This window comes from Mobula birostris, chromosome 24 (assembly GCF_030028105.1).
Source record: "Mobula birostris isolate sMobBir1 chromosome 24, sMobBir1.hap1, whole genome shotgun sequence".
Classification (NCBI taxonomy): domain Eukaryota; kingdom Metazoa; phylum Chordata; class Chondrichthyes; order Myliobatiformes; family Myliobatidae; genus Mobula; species Mobula birostris.
The window spans coordinates 62,410,589-62,432,506 of NC_092393.1; the positions used below are offsets into that span (position 1 = coordinate 62,410,589).

At 44.0% G+C, this 21,918-nt stretch overlaps 1 protein-coding gene and 1 long non-coding RNA gene across 5 annotated transcripts in view; one reads left to right on the top strand and one right to left on the bottom strand.

The window, feature by feature from the left end:
• abcc3 (ATP-binding cassette, sub-family C (CFTR/MRP), member 3) overlaps positions 1 to 21,918 on the bottom strand; it is a 193,077-nt gene that overhangs the window by 164,153 nt on the left and 7,006 nt on the right. The gene's annotated exons all lie outside the window — the stretch shown is intronic.
• The window catches only part of LOC140187310 (uncharacterized), a 110,267-nt gene that overhangs the window by 81,853 nt on the left and 6,496 nt on the right, over positions 1 to 21,918 (top strand). For both annotated transcript variants that reach the window (XR_011883058.1, XR_011883059.1), the window contains one exon: positions 21,431 to 21,812. This is a non-coding gene — a long non-coding RNA (uncharacterized lncRNA). The remainder of the gene's footprint in view (positions 1 to 21,430; positions 21,813 to 21,918) is intronic.

Genomic DNA, 21,918 nt, shown 5'->3' on the forward strand with positions numbered 1-21,918 from the left:
CCCATGAGGTCACTCCTCAAACTTTTTCAACCCACATAGTCCCAGCCTATCCTGTCTCTCCTTATAATTCCAACTCTTTGACATCCTTCCTATAGCATGACGACCAGAACAGCACTCAATACTCATTCCAGTTTCACCATATCTTATACAGTTGTCACGTAACACCCCAACTCTTACACGCAACCAGCTGTTGAAGTCAAGCTTGCAATATACCTTCTTCACTTCCTTATCTTCCTGTGTTTCCACTTTCAGAGAGCTATTTACTTGCACTCTGAGTCTCTGTGTTCTACAACACTTCCCAGGGCCCTTCCATTTACTGTACATTTGGGTATGTGCACATAAATGATTGAAGAAGCAGGATGGGTGGAGAAGGTTGTGGCATTCTTAACTGTAAACATACTGTACAAGGGGAGAAAGTTATGCTGAGCTGTACAAACAACTTAAATCCCTGCTCCGGATTGTGCCAAGTGCTGACCACCCATTCAGGGAGGAATTACTGGAATATTCCCAGGGATAATAGATCTTTGGAAAGACTGGAACAATTGATGAGGAAGGGTCTCGGCCTGAAACGTTGACTGTTTACTCTTTTTCATAGAAGCTGCATGGCCTGCTGAGTTCCTCAGCATTTTTTGTGTATTACTGAAACAATTAAGCCTGTTTTTAACAGTGAGAAACTTGTTCAGAGCTGTTTTTGATTTTCCCTTGTATTACCTGATGCAATAAAATGAGCATGGACAGCATACAAAACAAGGCTTTTTCCGTTGTACCTTGGGACATGATAATAATAAACACACAAAATCCTGGGGGTGCTGGAAATCCAGAGCGACACACACAAAATGCTGAAGGAACTCAGTTGGTCAAGCAGCATCTATAGAAAGGAATAAACAATCGATTGAGATTTCGGATCAAGACCCTTCACCTGGACTGAAATAGATGGAGGAAGATAAGGTGGGGATGGGGAAGGTGGACAAGTTAGAAGGTGATAGGTGAAGCCATGTAGGTGGGGGAGCAGGATGAAGTAAGAAGCTGGGAGGTGATAAGTGGAAAAGGCAACAGGCTGGAGAAAAAGGAATCTTATTTGAGAGGAGAGTGGAACATGGGAGAAGGGGAAGGAGGAAAGGCACCAGTGAGAGGTGATAGAAACATAAGAAAACCAACAGCACAATACAGGCCCTTCGGCCCACAAAGCTGTGCCAAACATGTCCCTACCTTAGGAATTACCTCGGGTTACTCATAGCCCTCTATTTTTCTAAGCTCCATGTACCTGTCCAGGAGTCTCTTAAAAGACCTTATCGTATCCATCTCCACCACCGTCACCGGCAGCCCATTCTACACACTCACCACTCCCTGCGTAAAAAACTTACCCCTGACATCTCCTCTGTACCTACTTCCAAACACCTTAAAACTGTGCCCCCTCTTGCTAGCCATTTCAGCTCTGGGAAAAAGCCTCTGACTATCCACACAAATAGATTATGGTTGGGATGCCTCTCATCATCTTATACACCTCTATCAGGTCACCTCTCATCCTCCATCGCTCCAAGGAAAAAGAAGGCCAAGTTCACTCAACATATTCTCATAAGGTATGCTCCCCAATCCAGGCAACATCCTTGTAAGTCTCCTCTCCACCCTTTCTATGGTTTCCACATCCTTCCTGTAGTGAGGCAACCAGAACTGAGCACAGGTGATAGGCAGGTAAGGAGAAGAGGTAAGAAGTCAGAATGGGGAAATGTTGAAGAGGAAAGAGGAAAGGAAAAAAACTGCCAGAAGTTGTTGAAATCGAGGTGCATTCCATCTGGTTGGAGGCCACCTAGATGGATGATGAGGTGCTTAAAGCAATTTACCAAATCTAACAGCAATGTATAAAATCATTCTAGAAGAAGCAAGGGCACACTAAAGGAATTGGCAAAAACAGCAACAACAGAAGAAAATTTTGCTTATTTAAGATAAAGTTAGCAGTAAGTTGTGCCTGAGATGTAGGCAGTGGAAGAAGATTCAACAGCAACTTTCAGAAGGGAACTGGATGAACAACGAAATGGAACAGGTCTCAGCCACAAGTGCCACTGTAAAAATACCATGGCTGAAACTGTACTTTTATACCAATGTCCTACAACATAAAGATTCATAAATCTGCTCAGCTCTCTGGGTAAAAACTCAAAATATTCCGGATCTGTGTCATCTTTCAGCTCAATCTTAAGCCCGTACATTTGTGGTAAGAATTACTCCAACGTCCATTGCAATACTGGCAAAGATTTAACTGTTTGCTATACAAGTATGCTGACTTCGAGATTCAAGAATGAGATTACCCAAAGCTATCTGGAGTACTAATCTATTTTTTAAATTTAGCAATATAGTGTGGAGTAAGTCCTCTGGGCCCTACGGGCATTGCCATACAACCCATAACAAACTTGATTAACCCTGACCTAAATCATGAGACAATTTCCAATGAACAATTAACTTACCCGGTATGTCTTTGAACTGTGGGAGGAAACTAGAGCACCCACGGAAAACCCATGCATTCCATGAGAAGGACACACAGAACGGCACCCTAGAATTGAACTCTGAACTCAGGAACACCCTAAGCCGTAATAGCGTCGGGCTAACTGCTGCATTACCATTAGATGAATTCCATTTTACTCCAATGGCCACCTCTTACTCAGTTAACCTGCTTGGATTCCTTGCAATCTCTGCTGGCGTACAACTCATAAGACCATAAGACACAGGAGCAGAATCAGAATCAGGAAATACACCCCATCGCATAGCTCCACCATTCCATCACGGCTGATTTATTATCCCTCTCGACTCCTTTCTCCCGCCTTCTCCCTGTAACATTTGACACCCATACTTACCACAAACCTATCAACGTCTACTTTAAATCACATAATACACTCATTTGTTTAAATGCTGCATTTCCAGTGGCCAACTGGTAACACAAACACAAGAAAATCTGCAGATGCTGGAAATCCAAAGCAACATACACAAAATGCTGGAGAAACTCACCATGCCATGCAGCATTTATGGAAAAGAGTAAACAGTGAACATTTTGGGCTGAGACCCTTCTTCAGGACTGGAAGGGAAGGGGGAAAGTCAGAGTAAGGAGGTGGGGGGAAGGGAGGAAAAACACATGGTGATAGGTGAAATCGGGAGGGGGGAGGGGTGAAGTAAAGACCTAGGAAGTTGATTGATGAAGGAGATAAAGGGCTAGAGAAGGGGGTATCTGAGAGGGTAGAAGACCATGGAAGAAAGTGAAGGCGGAAGAGCACTAGAGGGAGGTAACAGGCAGGTAAAAAGATAAGATGAGAAAGGGAAACAGGAATAGGGAATGGTGAGGAGGGTGCAACTACTGGAAATTTAAGAAGTTGATGTTCATGCCATCTGGTTGGAGGCTGTCCAGATGGAAGATGTTGCTCTTCCAACCTGAGTGTTGCCCCATCGCGGCAGTAGAGGAGGCCGTGGACTGACATGTCAGAATAGGAATAGGGAGTAGAATTGAAATGTGTGGCCATTGGGAGATCCCACTTTTTATGATAGATGGAGCGTAAGTGCTCGTTGAAGCAGTCTCCTAAGCTATGCCATGTCTCACCATTGTATGCAAGAGGCCACACTGGGAGCACCAGATACAGTAGGTGACCCCAACAGACTCACAGGTGAAGTGTCACCTCACCTGGAAGGACTGCTTGGGGTCCTGAATGGTAGTGAGGGAGGACGTGTAGGGCTTGTACAGCACTTGTTCCACTTGCAAGGATAAGTGCCAGGAAGGAGATCTGTAGGGAGGGACAAGTAGACAAGGGAGACGCGTAGGGAGCGATCCCTGCGGAGAGCAGAAAGTGGGCGCTGGGGGGAGGTAAAGATGGGCTTACAGGTAACTCCCAACAGCTTGCTAACCTGAAAATAACCTTTAAAGGTTACTTGAAGTTTATTTTACAGTAAATTTATTGACAAAGTAGATACAGTGCCTATAAAAGGCATTCACCACCACCTCTCCAGAAATTTTCATGTTTTATTGTTTTACAACATTGAATCACACTGGATTTAATTTGTTGTTTTTTTTTTTACACAGCCCTTCCCCCACTCCCAGTTTTTTTTTACAGAGATCAACTGAAAAAGACTCTTTCATGTCAAAGTGAAAAGAGATCTCTACAAAGTGATCTAAATTAACCTAGAAATGTTAAACACAAGATAATTGATTGCTTAAGTATTCACCCCTTTCAAGTCAGTAGTTAGTAAAGGCACCTTTGGCAGCAATTACAGCCTTGTGTAGATAGGTATCTATCAGCTTTGCACATCTGGACACTGCAATTCCCCATTCTTCTTTATAAAGCTGCTCAAACTCTGTCGGATTACATGAGGTTTGTGAGTGAACAGCCTTTTTCAAGTCCAGCTACAAATTCCCAATTGGATTGAGGTCTGAACTCTGACTTGGCCTCTCCAGGACATTAACTTTTTTGTTTTTAATCCATTACTGTGTAGCTTCGGATTATGCTTGGGGTCATTGTCTTGCTGGAAAACAAATCTTGTCCCAAGTCGCAGTTCTCTTGCAGACTGCATCAGATTTTCCTCCAGGATTTCCCTGTGTTTTGCTGCATTCATTTTATCCTCTACCTTCACAAGCCTTCCAGGGCCTGCTGTAGTGAAGCATCCCCACAGCCTGATTTAGCTGCTTCATGATAGGGAAGGTGTGTTTTTGATGATGAGCAGTGTTTGGTTTATGTCAAACAGTGTTTTGTCTGATGGCCAAAAACTCAATTTTGGACCCTCTTCCAGCTGACTCAAAGTCTCCCTCTCTAGCCAAGATTTTGTGAACTTTTTTCAACAGTGGCTTTCTCTTCACCACTCTCCCATAAAGCCGCGACTGGTGAAGCACCCAGGCAACAGTTGTTGTATGTGCAGTCACTCCCATCTCAGCCACTGAAGCTTGTAACTCCTCCAGAGCTGTTATAGGTCTCTTGATGGCCGTCCTCACTAGTCATAGTCATACTTTATTGATCCCGGGGGAAATTCTTGCATGTTCACTCGGTTTTTGAGGACGGCCTGCTCTGGGCAGATCTACAGCTGTGCCATATTCTTTCCATTTCTCGATGATTGACTTAACTGTACTCCCAAGAGATATTCAGTGACTTGGAAATTTTCTTGTATCCATCTCCTGACTTGTGCTTTTCAATAACCTTTTTGCAGAGTTGCTTAGAGTTTTCTTTTATCTTCGTAGTGTAGTGTTTGCCAGGATACTGACTCACCAGCAATTGGATAAGGCAGGTAACATAGGCAGCTGGAGCCAAATTGACTCAGGTGAGGAGAGGATGGGGTGCATTGGGAGAGTACAGAGACAAAGGCTGGTGGGTGAATTCAATTGAATTGACTTTATTTCTTACATCCATCACATACATGAGGAGTAAAAATCTTTATGTTACGTCTCCATCTAAGTGTGCAATGTGCAATCATAGTAATTTATAATAATTTACAATAAATAGAACAGTCAATGTAATATAGAGTACACTCAAGTCAGCATGAGTTAATCAGTCTGATGGCCTGGTGGAAGAAGCTGTCCTGGAGCCTGTTGGTCCTGGCTTTTATGCTGCGGTACCACTTCCCAGATGGTAGCAGCTGGAATAGATTGTGGTTGGGAAGGCTTGGGTCCCCAATGATCCTACAGGCCCTTTTTACACACCTGTCCTTGTAAATGTCCTGAATCATGGGAAGTTCACAACTAAAGATACGCTGGGCTGTCCGTACCACTCTGCAGAGTCCTGCGATTAAGCGAGGTACAGTTTCCATACCAGGCAGTGATGCAGCTAGTCAGGATGCTCTCAATTGTGCCCCTGCAGAAAGTTCTTGGGATTTGGGGGCACACACCAAACTTCCTCAACCGTCTGAAGTGAAAGAGGCACTGTTGTGCCTTTTTCACCACACAGCTGGTGTGTACAGACCACGTGAGGACCTCAGTGATGTGGATGCCGAGGAACTTGAAGCCGTTTACCCTCTCAACCCCAGATCCATTGATGTCAATAGGTGTTAGCCTGTCTCCATCCTCCTGTAATCGACAACCAACTCCTTTGTTTTTGTGACATTGAGGGAGAGGTTGTTTTCTTGAAACCACTGTGTCAGAAAGATGACTTCTTCCCTGTAGGCCACCTCGTTATTGTTTGAGCTAAGGAATGGGTTAGTAAATTTGCTGATGACACAAAGGTTGGGGGTGTTGTGGATAGTATGGAGGGCTGTCAGAGGTTACAGCGGGACATCGATAGGATGCAAGACTGGTCTGAGAAGTGGCAGATGGAGTTCAACCCAGATAAGTGTGAGCTGGTTCATTTCGGTAGGTCAAATACATGTATAATGGCAGAATATAGCATTAATGGTAAGGCTCTTGACAGTATGGAGGATCAGAGGGATCTTGGGGTCCAAGTCCATAGGACACTTAAAGCTGCTGCGCAGGTTAACTCTGTGGTTAAGAAGGCATACGGTGTATTGGCCTTCATCAATTGTGGGATTGAGTTTAAGAGCTGAAAGGTAATGTTGCAGCTATATAGGACCCTGGTCAGACCCCACTTGGAGTACTGTGCTCAATTCTGGTTGCCTCACTACAGGAAAGATGTGGAAACCATAGAAAGTGTACAGAGGAGATTTACAAGGATGTCGCCTGGATTGGGGAGCATGCCTTATGAGAATAGGTTGAGTGAACTCGGCCTTTTCTCCTTGGAGCGACGGAGGATGAGAGGTGACTTGATAGAGGTGTACAAGATGATGAGAGGCCTTGATCGTTTGGATAGTCAGAGGCATTTTCCCAGGGCTGAAACGGTTAGCACAAGAGGACACAGTTTTAAGGTGCTTGGAAATAGGTACAGAGGAGATGTCAGGGGTAAGTTTTTTTTACACAGAGAGTGGTGAGTGCGTGGAATGGGCTGCCGGCGGTGGAGGAGATGGATGTGACAGGGTCTTTTAAGAGACTCCTGGATAGGTACATGGAGCTTAGAAAACTAGAGGGCTATGGGTAAGCCTCGGTAATTTCTAAGGTAAGAACATGTTCGGCACAGTTTTGTGGGCCGAAGGGCCTGTATTGCGCTGTAGGTTTTCTATGTTTCTATAATGCCAATCAATGTAGTGTCGTCAGCAAACTTAATTAACAGATTGGAGCTGTGGGTGGTGATACAGTCATGGGTATACAGGGATTAAAGAAGGGGACCCAGTACGTAGCCCTGAGGAGCTCCTGTATTGAGAGTCAGAGGGTTGGAGGTGAGGGAGCCCGCTCTTACAAGAGGGAGAAAATGGAATAAGGGAGAGACAGACTCGAAGGTGAGTAAGTAGGACTAATGAAGGGGTAAGGGGGGAATTGGATGGGAAGAGCAAAGGGAAAACACACAACATACGTGTGGGTGATGGGTAACCAGAACCAGGTAGGAGAGGGTATCAGATCCAGAACATGGGGGTGAGTGGGGTGAGCAGTGAGAGAACAGGAAGAGATTGGAAAAGAAACACAGGGGGAGTGTATTACCAGAAATTAGAAAACTGAATGTTCAACACATTGGTTTGTCGGACACCCAAGTGGTGTATGAGTTGCTGTTTCTCTAGCTGGTGCTTGGCCTCTCTGTGGCAGTGGAGAAAGCAGACAGGTCAGCATGGGAATGGGAGGGGGCTGAATTGCCAAGCAACCAAGAGCTCTTGACAACCATAGGGGACAGGGTGTAGGTGGTCAGATGAACTTTCATCCAATCTGCAGTCTCACCAGTGCAGAAGAGACCACAAAAACATCACTGAACGTATTAGAATCAGGTAGGAAAGGTTGAAAATAAAACCTGTCTAGAGTTACAGAAAAAGTAGTATTACTTCACTAATTTTATCAAAGAGCCAGCACAGGCCCAATAGATCTAACTTCCTCTCCTCAGCGGGGCCACTCTGGGATTCCACTGCCTTGTGTCTGTGCTGGTAACCAGCTGTCCATATGCCTTCTTGAATTCAGCAAAGGTACAAAGCAGGGGCAGAGACCACTTGTTGGTGAAGCTACCACCACAGCACACCCATCAACATTAGGTAAGAAAGGGTGGGTTCAAAGTTAAACCCACCACTCTGGAAAAAGAGACGAGACATGGCTGGAAGGAGCGGACAGTTCACTACTGCCTCTGTAATGGACAACAACGTGGCCTGGTGAAGAGGGTGGCTGTTCTCAGAGTGTTGTTGATAGCAAATATAGAAACAAACAGTTAGAAATAGCAAAACACAATCTTGCTTGAGATAATCAGTTGATTGCTATGAAAAACCTTTTCAACCAGCTGCATTTTATCGCAAGTGAAAAACCGGTTGAGTTCGAATGCTTTTTAATCAACAAAATCACCAAGAATTACACCACAACTGAACAGCATGACCTAACTCTGCAAAATGCAGAGAAAACCCAGAGCAGAAACTCAAGCCTGCTCCAAATTTCAATAAAGTTGTGGCAACTAAAAAAGCCATAACGAGGGAAAAGATGAAATATGAAGGTACACTAGCCAATAATATCAAAGAGGATACCAAAAGATGTAATAGAGAGGTAAGAGTAGATATCGGACTGCTAGAAAGTGATGCTGGAGGTAGTTAGTATTAGGGGACAAGGAAATAGCAGAAGAACTAAATAAGAATTTTGCATTCACATTCACTGTGGAAAACACTAGCAGTATGTCAGAAGTTCAAGGGCGTCAGGGAGAATATTAAAGTGCATGACCATACACTTCCCTACACTGTATTCCATTTTCCCTTCTTTGCTCATTCTCATAACCTGCCTACGTGCTGAAATGGGGGACAGAAATGAGTGCAGTTGCTATCACTAGAGAGAAGGAGCTTGGGAAGCTGAAAGGTCTGAAGATAGATAAGTCACCTGCACCAGGTGAACTACACCCCAGTGTTCTGAAAGAGGTGGCTGAAGATTGTGGAGGCATTAGTAGTGATCTTTCAAGAGTCAATTGATTCTAGCCTGATTCCAGAGGACTGGAAAATAGTAAATGTCGTTCCATTCTTCAAGAGGGAGGGAAGCAGAAGATAGGAAAATATAGGCTAGTTATCCTGATCTCAGTGGTTAGGAAGATGTTGGACTTGATTATTGAGGATGAGGTTTCAAGGTGCTTGGAGGCACATGACAACAATGGCCAAAGTCAGCATGGTTTCCTTAAGGGGAAATCATGTCTGACAAACTTGTTGGAATTCTTTGAGAAAATAACAAGCAGGTTAGGCAAAAGAAAATCGTTGGATGTTCTGTACTTGGATTGTCAGAAGACCTTTGACATGGTGCCACACATGAGGCTGCTTAACAAGATATTATAGGAAAGATACTAGAATTGATATAGCATTGGCTGATTGGCAAGAGTAAAAGAGTGGGAATAAAGGGTGCCTTTTCTGGTTGGCAGCAGTGACTAGTGGTGTTCCACAGAGGTTCATGTTGGGACCACTTCTTTTTACACTATATGTCAATGATTCAAATGATGGAATTGATAGCTTTGTGGACGAGTTTGCAGACGGTATGAAGATATGTAGTGGGGCAGGCAGTGTTGAGGAAGCAGTGTATCTTCAGCATGTGGATAGATGAGGAGAATGGGCAAAGAAGTAGCCAATGAAATACAGTGGAGGGAAGTGTTTGGTCATGCACTTTGATAGAAAGAACAAAATCATAGACTGTTTTCTAAACGGACAGAAAATTCAAAAATTCAAGGTGCAAGGGGATTTGTGAGCCCTCGCACAGGATTCTCTAAAGGTTAATTTACAGGTCGAGTCAGTGGTGAGGAAGGCAAATGCAATGTTAACATTTATTTTGAAAGGACAAGAATATAAAAGCAAGGATGTAATGTTGAGGCTTTATAAGGCACTGGTAAAGCATCATTCGGAGAATTGTGAGCAGTTTTATGCCTCTTATAGATAGATACTTTATTGATTCCAAAGGAAATTACAGTGTCACAGTAGCATTACACGTACACTGACATACAAATATTAGAAGAGATGTAAGAAAGAATAAAAAATAAGTTACCTCTAACAGTCTAACAGGAGGGAGTCATCACTTCCCCGGCTATAGGTTGACTTATTATAGAGCCTAATGGCTGAGGGTAAGAATGACCTCATATCGCTCCTTGGTGCAGTGCAGTTGTGGCATGCAGAGGGTGAGAAATATTGTTCACAACTGCCAGAATCTTCCGTAGGGTCCTTTGTTCTACGACAGCCTCGAGTGTGTCCATTTTGATTCTTATAACAGAGTCAGGCTTTCTAATCAGTTTATTGAACCTGTTGGCATCATCCACGTTGATGTCATTGCACCAGCACACACCGCATAGAAGTTTGTACTGGCAACAACAGACTGGTGGAAATGTGAAGGAGAGGCCTGCAAACTCCAAAGGACCTCAGTCTCAGGAAGTAGAGGCGACTCTGGCCCCTCTTGTGCCCAGCCTCTGTGTTGGTGCTCCACTCAAGTCTGTCATCCAGATGCACCCCTGGTACATGTAGGTCCTCACCATCAACAGTAACAGGGAGCAGTGCAGGCTTAGTCATCCTAAAGTCTATCACCATCTCCTTGGTCGTACTGATGTTGAGCTGCATATGATTCAGCTTGCACCATTTGACAAAGTCCTTCACCAGGGCCCTGTCCTCCCATCCTCCCTTTATACACTTGACTATTGCTGAGTCATCAGGGAATTTTAGCAGATGACATGACTCAATGATGTATCTAAAGTCTGAGGTATACAGGAAGAGAGCCAATACAGTCCCCTATGGGGACGCAGTGCTGCTTATATATATGTTTGACACACAGCTCTGAAGCTGCACAAACTGTGGTCTGCCAGTCGGGGAGCCCATTATCCAGGATACAATGAATGTACTGAATGCACTGAATGGAGCTTTTCCCCCAGCAATGAAGACTGTATGCTATCAAAGGCACTTGAGAAATCAAACTACATAATCCTCACAGTGCTGCCCTGCTTATCCAAATAGGAGTAGGCTCTGTTCAGCTGGTAGATGACAGCTTTGTCAACTCCCATGTGCTCCTGGTAGGTAAGCTGCAGGGGATCGAGAGCTGATCAAACCAGGGGTCAGAGGTGAGCCAGGACCAGCCTTACTCGGGTCTTCATGATGTGTGAGGTCAGGGCCACTGGACGGTAGTCATTCAAGACTTTTGGTTGGCCCTTCTTGGGTACTGGGACAATACATGATGTTTTGCATAGTCGGGACCCTTTCCAGGCTGAGACTCAGATTTAAAATGCACTGCAGAATTCCACACAACTGCTCAGCACACTCCTTCAGGCCCCTGGGGTTCACACCATCCGGTCCTCCAGTCCCAATGCCTTGCAGTGTCTGAGTTCACCAGAGCACTTCTCACCTGCTCAGAAGTGAAGGTGAGTTTGTGAAGACTGGGGAGTTGGTGGGAAGTGGGGCTGGGGGGCGTGAAGATTGAGATGAAAGCAGTAGGTATGTGGAGGTGTGTTTTGGCAGGTGTAGGACAAGGAGGGGACATAGACAGTGGTAGCTTGTGTTGTTCATCCACATGTGCTGACTTCGGAAAGAGTTCAGAGAAGGTTCATGAGAATGATGCTGGGAATGAAATGGTTATTGTATGAGGAACGTTTGATGGCTCTGGCCCTGTACTTGCTGGATTTTAGAAGACTGAGGGTGGATCTCATTGGAACTTATAAAATGTTGAAAGGTCTAGATAGAGTTGATGTGGAAAGGATGTTTCCTATTGTGGGGGAGTCTCAGACCAGAGTGCACAACCTCAGAATAAAAAGACATCCATTTATAATGGAAATGAGGAGAGTGTTTTTCAGTTAGAGGGAGATGAATTGGTGAATCTGTGGAATTTCTTGCCATGGGTGGCTGTGGATGATAGGTTAGTGGGTGCATTTAAGACGGATGTTGATAAATTCCTCATTAATTGGGGCGTGAAAGCTTATGGCAGGATAATGGGGTTGAGAGGAAAAATGGATCAGCTATGATGAAATGGCAGAGCAGATTTGATGGGCTAGAAGGCCTAATCCAGCTCTTATCCCTTATGGTGTATGGTCTTATGGTCGTGGCTGACCATCTGAAACTTCAAGTGTGCATTTCCCAGGTATCCATGAAAATCTATCGTCCCTTGCTTATCAAATATTTGTCCAACTGTCTTAAAAGTCTTCAAATACTGCTTTCAAAATACCAGATTAGCTTTAGGTGCCACATATACATCGAAACATACAGTGAAAAGCATCATAAACACAAGGGATTCTACAGCTGCTGGAAAACCAGAGTAACACACACAAAATTCTCAAAGAATACAGAAGATCAGACAGCATCTATGGAATGGAATAAACAGTCGATGTTTTGGGACATGAAAGGCTTTGGCCTAAAATGTTGGCTGTTTGTTCCTTTCCATACAGTATATGCTGCCTGACCTGCTAAGTTCCTCCAACATTTTGTGTATGATAGTGAAATGTAATATTTGCATCAAATCAAATCAGCAAAGACATGCTGGGAGTAGCCCACAAGAGCCAGCATGCTCCCAGCACAAATATAGCATTCCCTGAGCTAACCAATCCTAACCCAAACATCTCTGTGATGTGAGAGGAGACTAGAGCCCAAGAGGAAAACCAAGTGGTCGTGGGGAGAATTTCTTACAGACAGCAGCAGGACTTGAACCCAGTCTTATAGCTGACACAGTAATAGCATCACAATGAGTCCCAAAGACCCACAGCCCTCAAAGAAATTAATTTCAACAATTTTGCCTTAAATGGATGACTACGTATTTAAATCAACAAGCCATACCAGCCCTGATCCGCAGCACTGGGATGAGAGCCAACGGCCAGGTACAAACATGTCATTTGAATTTTCTAAACCACCAAATGTTGCATCTGAATCAAATATTAATCCTATGTATAATGGAACGGTTTCCTTTGTTGGAGAATTACATGCTTGAAGTAAGATGCAATGGCTCATCAAAGCACCTACACAACTGCCTCTCACAGTAACCATACCCCAAAGAGAAATTCAACACACCAGTTCATAAAAACAGAAAATGCTGTAGCAACAAAGGCAGAATTGATGGAGAGACAACAATCAAGTTTAACCTGCATAACAAAATTGGAATTTCTACACATTTCTCACTGCTCCAGACCAAAAATGATTTACATCCACTGAAATATATTTTTTAAAATTAAAGAACAAAGCCACTGCCACGGCTATAGAACGTAGAACACTACAACACAGGAACAGGCCCTTCAGCCCACAATGTTATGCCAAAGCAAATAAATGAGTCATCAAATGACCAACTGTATTAATTTCTTATGTCTACACAATGTCCATATCCTTCCACTGTCCTATCTAAACATCCCTTAAAAGTCCCTAATGTATCTGCCTCTACCACCACCCCAATCAGCACTTTCCAGGCACCCACCACTCTCTGTGTAAAAAACTTGTTCCTTGCACCTCCTTTGAAATTACCTCTTCTTTCCTTAAATGCATGTCCTCTGGCTTTAGACATTTTAACCCACTCATACTCCTATAACTCTCTCACGCCTCTCACAATCCTTTATCAGATCTCTCCTCAGCCTCCGTCGCTTCAAGTTTGTCCAATCTCTCATGCCCTCTAATACGGGCAACATCCTGGTAATCCTCTTCTGCGCCCTCTCCAAAGCCTCGACAACCTTCCTGTGATGGGGTGACCAGAACTGTAAGCAAGACTCCAGAAGAGAGCTAACTAGAGTTTTATAAAGCTGCAACATAACTTTCTGACTTTTTAGACTCAATGCCTCAACTAATAAAGGCAAGCATGCTATATGCCTTCTTAACTACCCTATCAACCATGTAACCACTTTCAGGGTGATATAAACTTAGACCCCAAGGTCCCTCTACTCACCAACACTGAAGGATCTTGCCCTTAACAGTGTGCTGTCTCTTTATATTTGACCTACCAAGGTGCAACTCTTCATACTTGGCCAGTTAAACTCCATCTGCCATTTCTCCACCCATCTGCAACACATCTATAATCCACTGTATACTTTGCCAGTCATCAAAACTATCCACAAGAATATCAATCTTCATATCATCTACAAACTTCCTAACCCACCCATCTATGTTTTCATCCAGGTCATTTATTTACATCACAAACTAGTACACATCCCTGCGGACACCACTAATCACGACCTCCAGCTAGAATAAAACCTTTGACCACCACCCTGTCTTCTATGGACAAGCCAATAGAATCCAAACGGCCAATTCACCATTGATCCTATGCATCTTAATCTCCCTCATGAGGCTCCCATGAGGGACCTTGCCCAACACCTTACTAAAATCCATGTAGACCCATCCACAGCCCTACCTTCATCAATCATCCCCGTCACCTTGTCAAAAAACTCAGTCATTAGTAAGTCCGGACAAAGACATGCTGTCTCTCCCTGGTTTTCCAAATGCTCATAAATCCTATCCCTATGAATTCACTCCAGTAACTTCCCTACCACTGATGTGAGACTCACTGGTCTATAGTTTCCAGGATTATTCCCTGTTCCCTCCTAGAATAATGGAACAACATTAGCTCTCAGCAGTCCTCTGGAATCTCACCTATGGTTAGAGAGGACACAAAGATATTGGTCAAAGCTCCATCAATTTCTTCACTTACATCCCTAAATGACCTGGGGTATATCCCATCAGGCCCTGGGGACTTATCCACCTTAGTGTTCTTTAAGAGACCCATCACTACCTTTTCCTTCACTCTGAAATACTCTAATATATTTATACTCTCAGCACTGATCTCCCTACCCTTCAACTACTACTCCTTGGTAAATAATGATCTAAGTACTCATTAAAAACCTCGTCCATGTCCTTTGCATCCAAGTCTGATACCAGAGGGCCTGCATTGAAAGTGAGAGGAGTTAGATTCAAAGGGGATGTGAAGGTCCAAGTTTTTTTACTCAGAGAGTCATGGATGCCAGGAATGCTGCCTGGTGTGGTGGTAGAGGCAAATACATAAGAGGCTTTTAAGAGAAATTTGGATAGGCACATGGTTGTAAGGAAGATGGAGGGATATGGACTTGGTATAGGTCGGAGGGACTAGTGTTTGGGTAATTTTGATTTGCTTTTTAGTTGGTTCGGCACAACATTGTGAGCCAAATGGCCTGGTTATGTGTTGTTCTGTTCTACGTTCTATGCTCAAGCAAATGTTTCCCCCTTTATCCTTGAGTGGTCTCACCTTTTCCTTAGTTATCTTATTGCTCCTGATGTATGAATATCTTGGGATTCTCTTTAATCCTACTTGCCAAGGGCTTTCCATGACCCCTTCTGGCTTTCCTATTTTCTTCTTGCATTCTTTTCTGGCTTCTTTATAGCCCTCAAGGGCTCTGTTTGATTCTGGCTTCCTAAGCTTTACGTACTTTTCCTTTTCATCCTTGATTAAATTCATCTCCTCCCTCAACATCCTTGCCATTCTTGTCCTTCCTTCTGACAGAAACATACCTGTCCTGTATTTTTGCACCTTTCCTTAATCTGCCTTAATATCTGTTCCTCAATGTCCTAGTGGCTATTGATGGGATTGTACTACAGAACCACCAGAGTGACATAAAGTGAGTGGAGAACACTTCCCCATCCCCCCTCCACCATTATGTCCCCTCTGAGTGCAGATCTGTGATATTGTCCTTGATTAGCAGTGCAACTCTCCCTTCCCTCTTTACCTCTCTACCTTTTCTAAAACATTGAAACCCTGGGACATTACGCATCCATTCCTGTCCCTCTCTCAACCAAGTCTCTGTAATGGCCTCAAGTTCATAGTTCCATGTACTGATCCATGCTCCAAGTTCATCACCTATAAATAAATCTGAATCTACAGATTCAGATTTATTTATTGTGTGTACACGGAAACAAACAGTGAAATGCATCATTTGTGTTAACAACCAACATATACAATGAAATGCTGGGGGGAAACCGCAAATGTCACCACACAATCCAGCACCAACATAGGAAGCCCTCCACGCTTGGCAGAACAACCCAGAGCACAACAAAACAGAAAATACCAGGCGACAACAGCAAAATGAGGAAACTCAGCAAGTAAAAACTTGACTAAAACATTAGCAAAATGGGCGCGGGAAGCACATCATTAAGCTTGTATGAGTGCAGAAAAGATGTATAAGGGCATTACCAGGACTGGAGGGCTTCTGCTAGGAGCAGCAACTGGATAGGCTGGGATTCATTTTCCTGGGAGCGTAGGAGGCCGAGGTAAAATCATGAGGGCCGTGTATAATGTAAATGATCACAGATTTTTTCCCATGGTAGGAGAGTCCAAAACTAGAGGGCACAGATGAAGGAAAGAGGGAACGATTTAGATGGGATCTGAGGGGCAACTTTTAAAAAAGAGGGAAGAGAGTGGTGGGATAAGAAAGGAGCCGGGTACAATCATAACATTTAAAAGACATTTCGACAAGTATGTAGACAATAAAAGTTTCAAGAGATATAGGCCAAGAGTCAAGAAATGGGACTACCTCAAGGAGACAACTAGGTCAGCATGGACTTGTTGGCCCAAGGAACCTGCTGCCAGCATGGATCAGATCATCCCTTCCAGCTCAGAGGACTAGATCACCTTGATAATTCCATGTCATTCTTCAAAATAATGCCATGTTTTATGTCTTCCTGAGGCCTTGGTTTAAAAATTAAAAGAGTAAAGATGAGCTTTATTTGTCACATGTATGTTGAAACAGAGTGAATTGCATTGATTGCGTCAACAACATTGTCTGCAGATGGAGGCAACCCACATGTATCACTATGTTTCCGGTGCGGCCACAACTTAGTAAACCTGACCCTAACCGTATGTCTTTGGAACGTAGGAGGAAACTAAGGAAATTCACGTGGTCACGTGAATGTACAAACTCCTTACAGACAGCAGAATTGAACTTGTGTTGCAAGAGTTGTAACAGCATTACATTACCATACCGTCCAATCAAAATGACAGGACAGCAGTTCCAGCATACTTCTCCAGTGTGCAACTGTGAGTCATCAGAGTGGGGCTTGAAACCACAACTAAGGCAGAACTATCGGGCAAACAATAGGACGTTGATTATTATCTGTGGGTCCTGACAGTGGAAGCCAGGGTGGTGGGTAGGGAAGGTATCTTGCAACACAGGAAAGTCAGGTTGATGGTGTAAAATCACAACGAGGTTTAGCACATGAAATTTGAATGATCTCACCTTTGTGCCTGGAGGCTGCGAACCAACCATCTGCACACCATCATGCCTTTGGGAAGCAGACAAAATTCTGAACGACGTTGGGCAGGAGGGATGAGCATGCCCAGTCCATGTGTCTAAACCCAAAGGTCGCAGGTCAAAAGAGGAATCAGAATGAAGATAGGAATTGATTTCCTCACCCGGACAGCGCTGAAGCTTTGAGACTCTGCCCTAGGGGGCAGTGGAGACCGTGCCTCTGAGCGTAGTCAGGACAGATCGAGGTTTATTTGATAAGGGAAACAAGAACCAGTGTAGAAAAGTGGCTGAGATAAAGATTCAGCTACAATCCTACTGAATGGAGCAGATATGAGGAGTCTGATGGCCCATTCGTTTTTCTAATTGCCTTTCTTTTACACACTACAAAAGGCCGGAGAGGTAATTGAACAATCAGATTATCACCGTTCAGACACAAAATGATCGCAGGAATCCTTTCACGATGGCTCTTGCTCATGGTTTGGAGAGATGCTGCACCTTCTGTTCTGGGCAGTAAAGGGGTGCAGCCTTTTTGATAAGAAAGAATGTAACAGCGGTACTTAGAGAAGACATTCTTGGGGGAATCGTCCAGTGAGGCCATATGGGTAGAAAGTAGTTTTGGAGAATGAACTGTTTTATCTCCCAGAATGATAGATACAGTTACAGTTCCTTTGCCCACACTCCACTGAGCAAGATATTTAATTAGCAGTGTGGAGAGTATTCACACTGGCTGAATCACTGTCTTGTATGGAGGGGCTACTGCACAGGATCAGAAAAAGCTACAGAGGGTTGTACACTCAGCCAGCTCTATCATGGACACCAGCCTCCCCAGCATCCAGAACATCTTCAAAAGACGATGCCTCAAAAAGGCAGCACCGATCATGAAGGACTCTCTTCGTCTGGAACACCCATTTCTCATTACTACCATTAAGGCCCCTTGAAGATCCATGACATTGTTTCTGGAATAACTTCTTCCTCTCTGCCATGGTTTCTGAACAGGCCTGAACCTGTAAGCACAACCTAATTTCCTCTTTTTCACACTTTATATAGTCTTATTGTAATGTATAATAATGTTTGTGTATTGCACGTACACTGCTGCAAAGCAACACTGTACACTATGTCAGTGACAATAAACTTGATTTTGATCTGGATTTCACAGACGGACCCCAGATCTGGAGGGCAGTGGTATGAGGGATAAACAGCAGAGAACCCCTCACTCAGTGGCACCCGATGTGTCATAGGATAGATAACCTCTCAGCACACAGACTTCCTGCCTATCTCACTGGCACTGAGACTAAACTCCAATATCTTTATTTACCTAACAATTCAAACTCCAATTCAAAGGCTTGAAGTGGATTTAGGATGCAAACTGTTCACTGAAGACAAAGGTCAGAGGCGACGGACTGCCAGCAGCTGGTAGTGGATGTTAGTCCTATGCTTGAGGAACGCGCTCACACCCAAAGCCTGGGGAGAGGAAAACGTCTGCAGCAGCCCAGGTCTTCCCAAAGTCAGAATTTCATTTGCTATAAAACAAAACCACCACATCGTGTTGCAGATCGGAGAAGAAAATACAAATAGACAAGTCTGTAAGTGGTTTGAAGGGAGAAAAATGACCCAATGAGCAAGGCAGAAGTGTTCAGTTTGCTGGCCAGACACACAGAGGCATTGCCCAATTGCTCCACTGCTGACAGTGCAACTTGGAGCCCAGGTCCCACATGCAGAGAGCGGAAGGCACATCACAATCACGCACAAAATTCTGGAGGATCTCAGCAAGTCAGGCAGCATCCATTGAAAGGAATAAACAGTTGACATTTCGGGCTAAGACCTCTCGTCAGGCTGTTGACTGTTTGTTCCTTTCCACAGACGCTGCCTGACCTGCTGAGTTCCTCTGGCATTTTGTGTGTGTTACTCTGAATTTCCAGCATCTGCAGAATCTCTTGTGTTTCGGATGGATGCACACTCACAGCTTTGTCCTCAAGCCCTCAATCCGCAGAGCACTGCAGAGAGCGGTGCAGACAGCTCAGCTCAGTTCACATCTGTGACTGTGAATCTCACTCTATTCAGGACATTTTCAGAATCAGAATCAGGTTTATTATCATCGTCATGTGCGGTGAAATTTGTTAACTTGGCAGCAGCAGTTCAATAAAGAAGAAAATCAATCAAAAAAAATCAGAGTGTACATATATTGAATAGATTAAAAATCATGCAAAAACAGAAATAATATATATTTAAAAAGTGAGGAAGTGTCCATTTAGAAATTGTATGGCAGAGGGGAAGAAACTGTTCCTGAATTGCTGAGTGTGTGCCTTCAGGTATCTGTATCTCCTACCTGATGGTAACAGTGAGAGAAGAACATGCCCTGGGTGCTGGGGATCCTTAATAATGGACACTGCCTTTCTGAGATACCACTCCTTGAAGATGTCCTGGATACTTTGTAAGCTAGTACCCAAGATAGAGCCGACTAAATTTATGACTTTCTGCAGCTTCTTTTGATCCTGTGCAGTAGCCCCCCATACCAAACAGTGATTCAGCCTGTCAGAATGCTCTCCACGGTACATCTATAGAAGTTTTTGAGTGTTTCTGTTGACATACCAAATCTCTTCAAACTCCTAATGAAGTATAGTTGCTGTCTTGCCTTCTTTATAGCTGCATTGATATGTTGGGACCAGGTTAGATCTTCAGAGATCTTGATACCCAGAAACTTGAAACTGCTCACTTTCTCCACTTCTGATCCCTCTATGAGGATTGGTATGTGTTCCTTCGTCTTACCCATCTTGAAGTCCACAATCAGCTCTTTTGTCTTACTGACGTTGAGTGCAAGGTCATTGCTGCAACACCACTCCACTAGTTGGCATATCTCCCTCCTGTACACCCTCTCGTCTCCATCTGAGATTCTACCAACAATGGTTGTATCATCAGCAAATTTATAGGTGGTATTTGAGCTATGCCTAACCACACAGTCATGGGTATAGAGAGAGTAGAGCAGTGGGCTTTACTGCAGCAGGTGCAGAAAAAGGTCCCAAAGGATTATCGGGAACTCCAGCCACCCCAACCACAAACTGTTTCAGCTGCTACCGCCTGGTAAATGATACCACAGCATTAAGACCAGAACCAGCTAGCTCCGGGACAGCTTCTTTCACCAGGCCATCGGATTTATCAATACACATTGATCTGACTGTACATACATGTATACAAAACAATTATGTATGTAATCTTAGAATTTGAGTAATATCCTCCCACATTTCCACTCTTATTGCTTGTACTTTGCGACAGGGTGCAACTTAAAATTTTTACTCCCTCAGTTGTGAGATGGATGCCAGAAATAAAATAAGCCTTAATCTTAAGCCGCATTTCATGAAATATTTTAAAAACTTGTTCACTTTTTCTGATCTGGCAAGACCAGCATTTAAAGCTCACCCCTAACTGAGCTTGTGAAGCCACTTCAGAAAGTGTTTACATGTCAACTGCACTGGTGTCACTGGAGTTCGATATAAACCACAGGGGGCAAGGATAGCCGATTTTTTTCCATGGAGTGGGGGGGAGGCTTTAATGCCGATTTTTAAAATCAATATCCACTCATTTTGTGGTCATTACTATGGACTGACTATAGCCATATTTAAATCCCACAGTTGCCAGGTGGGACCTGAATTTGAGTTTCTGAAATGTTAGTTCAAGCTTCAGGTTCTTGAACCACAGAGGATAACTTTACTCGTCCTATTACTGAACTGTTTCCAAAACTATGGCCTCACTTCAAAGACTCTTCACTTCATGTTCTTGACATTTATTGCTTACTTATTTATTATTATTTATTTTTTCTTTCCTTTTGTGTTTGCACAGTCTGTTGTCTTTTGCACATTGGTTGTCCACCCTGTTGGTGCAGCCTTTCATTGGCTCTATTATGGTTACTGGATTTATTGAGAATGCTCACAAGAAAATGAATCTCAGGTGACAATAGATAATATATTTACTTTGAACTTTTGAGACTTTTGAACTTAGAAGTGGGAAACCATTGTACTAGCCTGTTGTTTGAATCATCAGGCAGCGATATTCCAGACCCAACCATTACGTCCGAGCACTCCAAGTCCAGCAACCAGTGAGGCTACCAGATGGGACCTGGAGATTTACCTCAATGCTCTTTCTTAGTTCGTTACAATAGGACATTGTTAGGATGCAGAGCTGGGCTGATCTTCTGGTAAGAAGGCGAAGCGTTTGAACACAGCGGCCTCTCGGGAGCCAACCAAAGGTGCTTTTCTCTTTGTTAAGTATGTTTTTTATGGTCACAGGACAATTCTACTCCAAGAACTTCAGGTACTGCAGGGCTACTCCATCAGTAGACTGCTCAGTGATTGGAGTAGCAGGACTGGCCGAGGAATCGAAGGGACCGGCCAAGATGTTGGAGGGGCTGACCTGGCTGCAGACTGTGTTGCTGCCGGCTACACATAGGCATCAGAGTTGGTGCATGAAGGCAGCATGCAGTATACCATGGGAGATTGTTTTGGACACTTCCCTTGCAATCACAAGACTCTGATGGACAGTGATAATGTAAGTTGCTGCAGGTCTGTTCCCTTTATCTGGTGGCACGACAGGTGACATGGAAGCTGTGTAGACTTGATTGTAGCAAAGACCAGGCCTCAAGCTGTGGACTTGCCTACTGCTGCAGATCAGGTAAGGAACATTGGAGGCGGTGTTTGGTGGGGAATTAGCCTCTCCCATCAGTGCTGTCATCCCATGGTCGAGTGGTGAAATGACAGGCTGGATTGTGTGTGTTTGC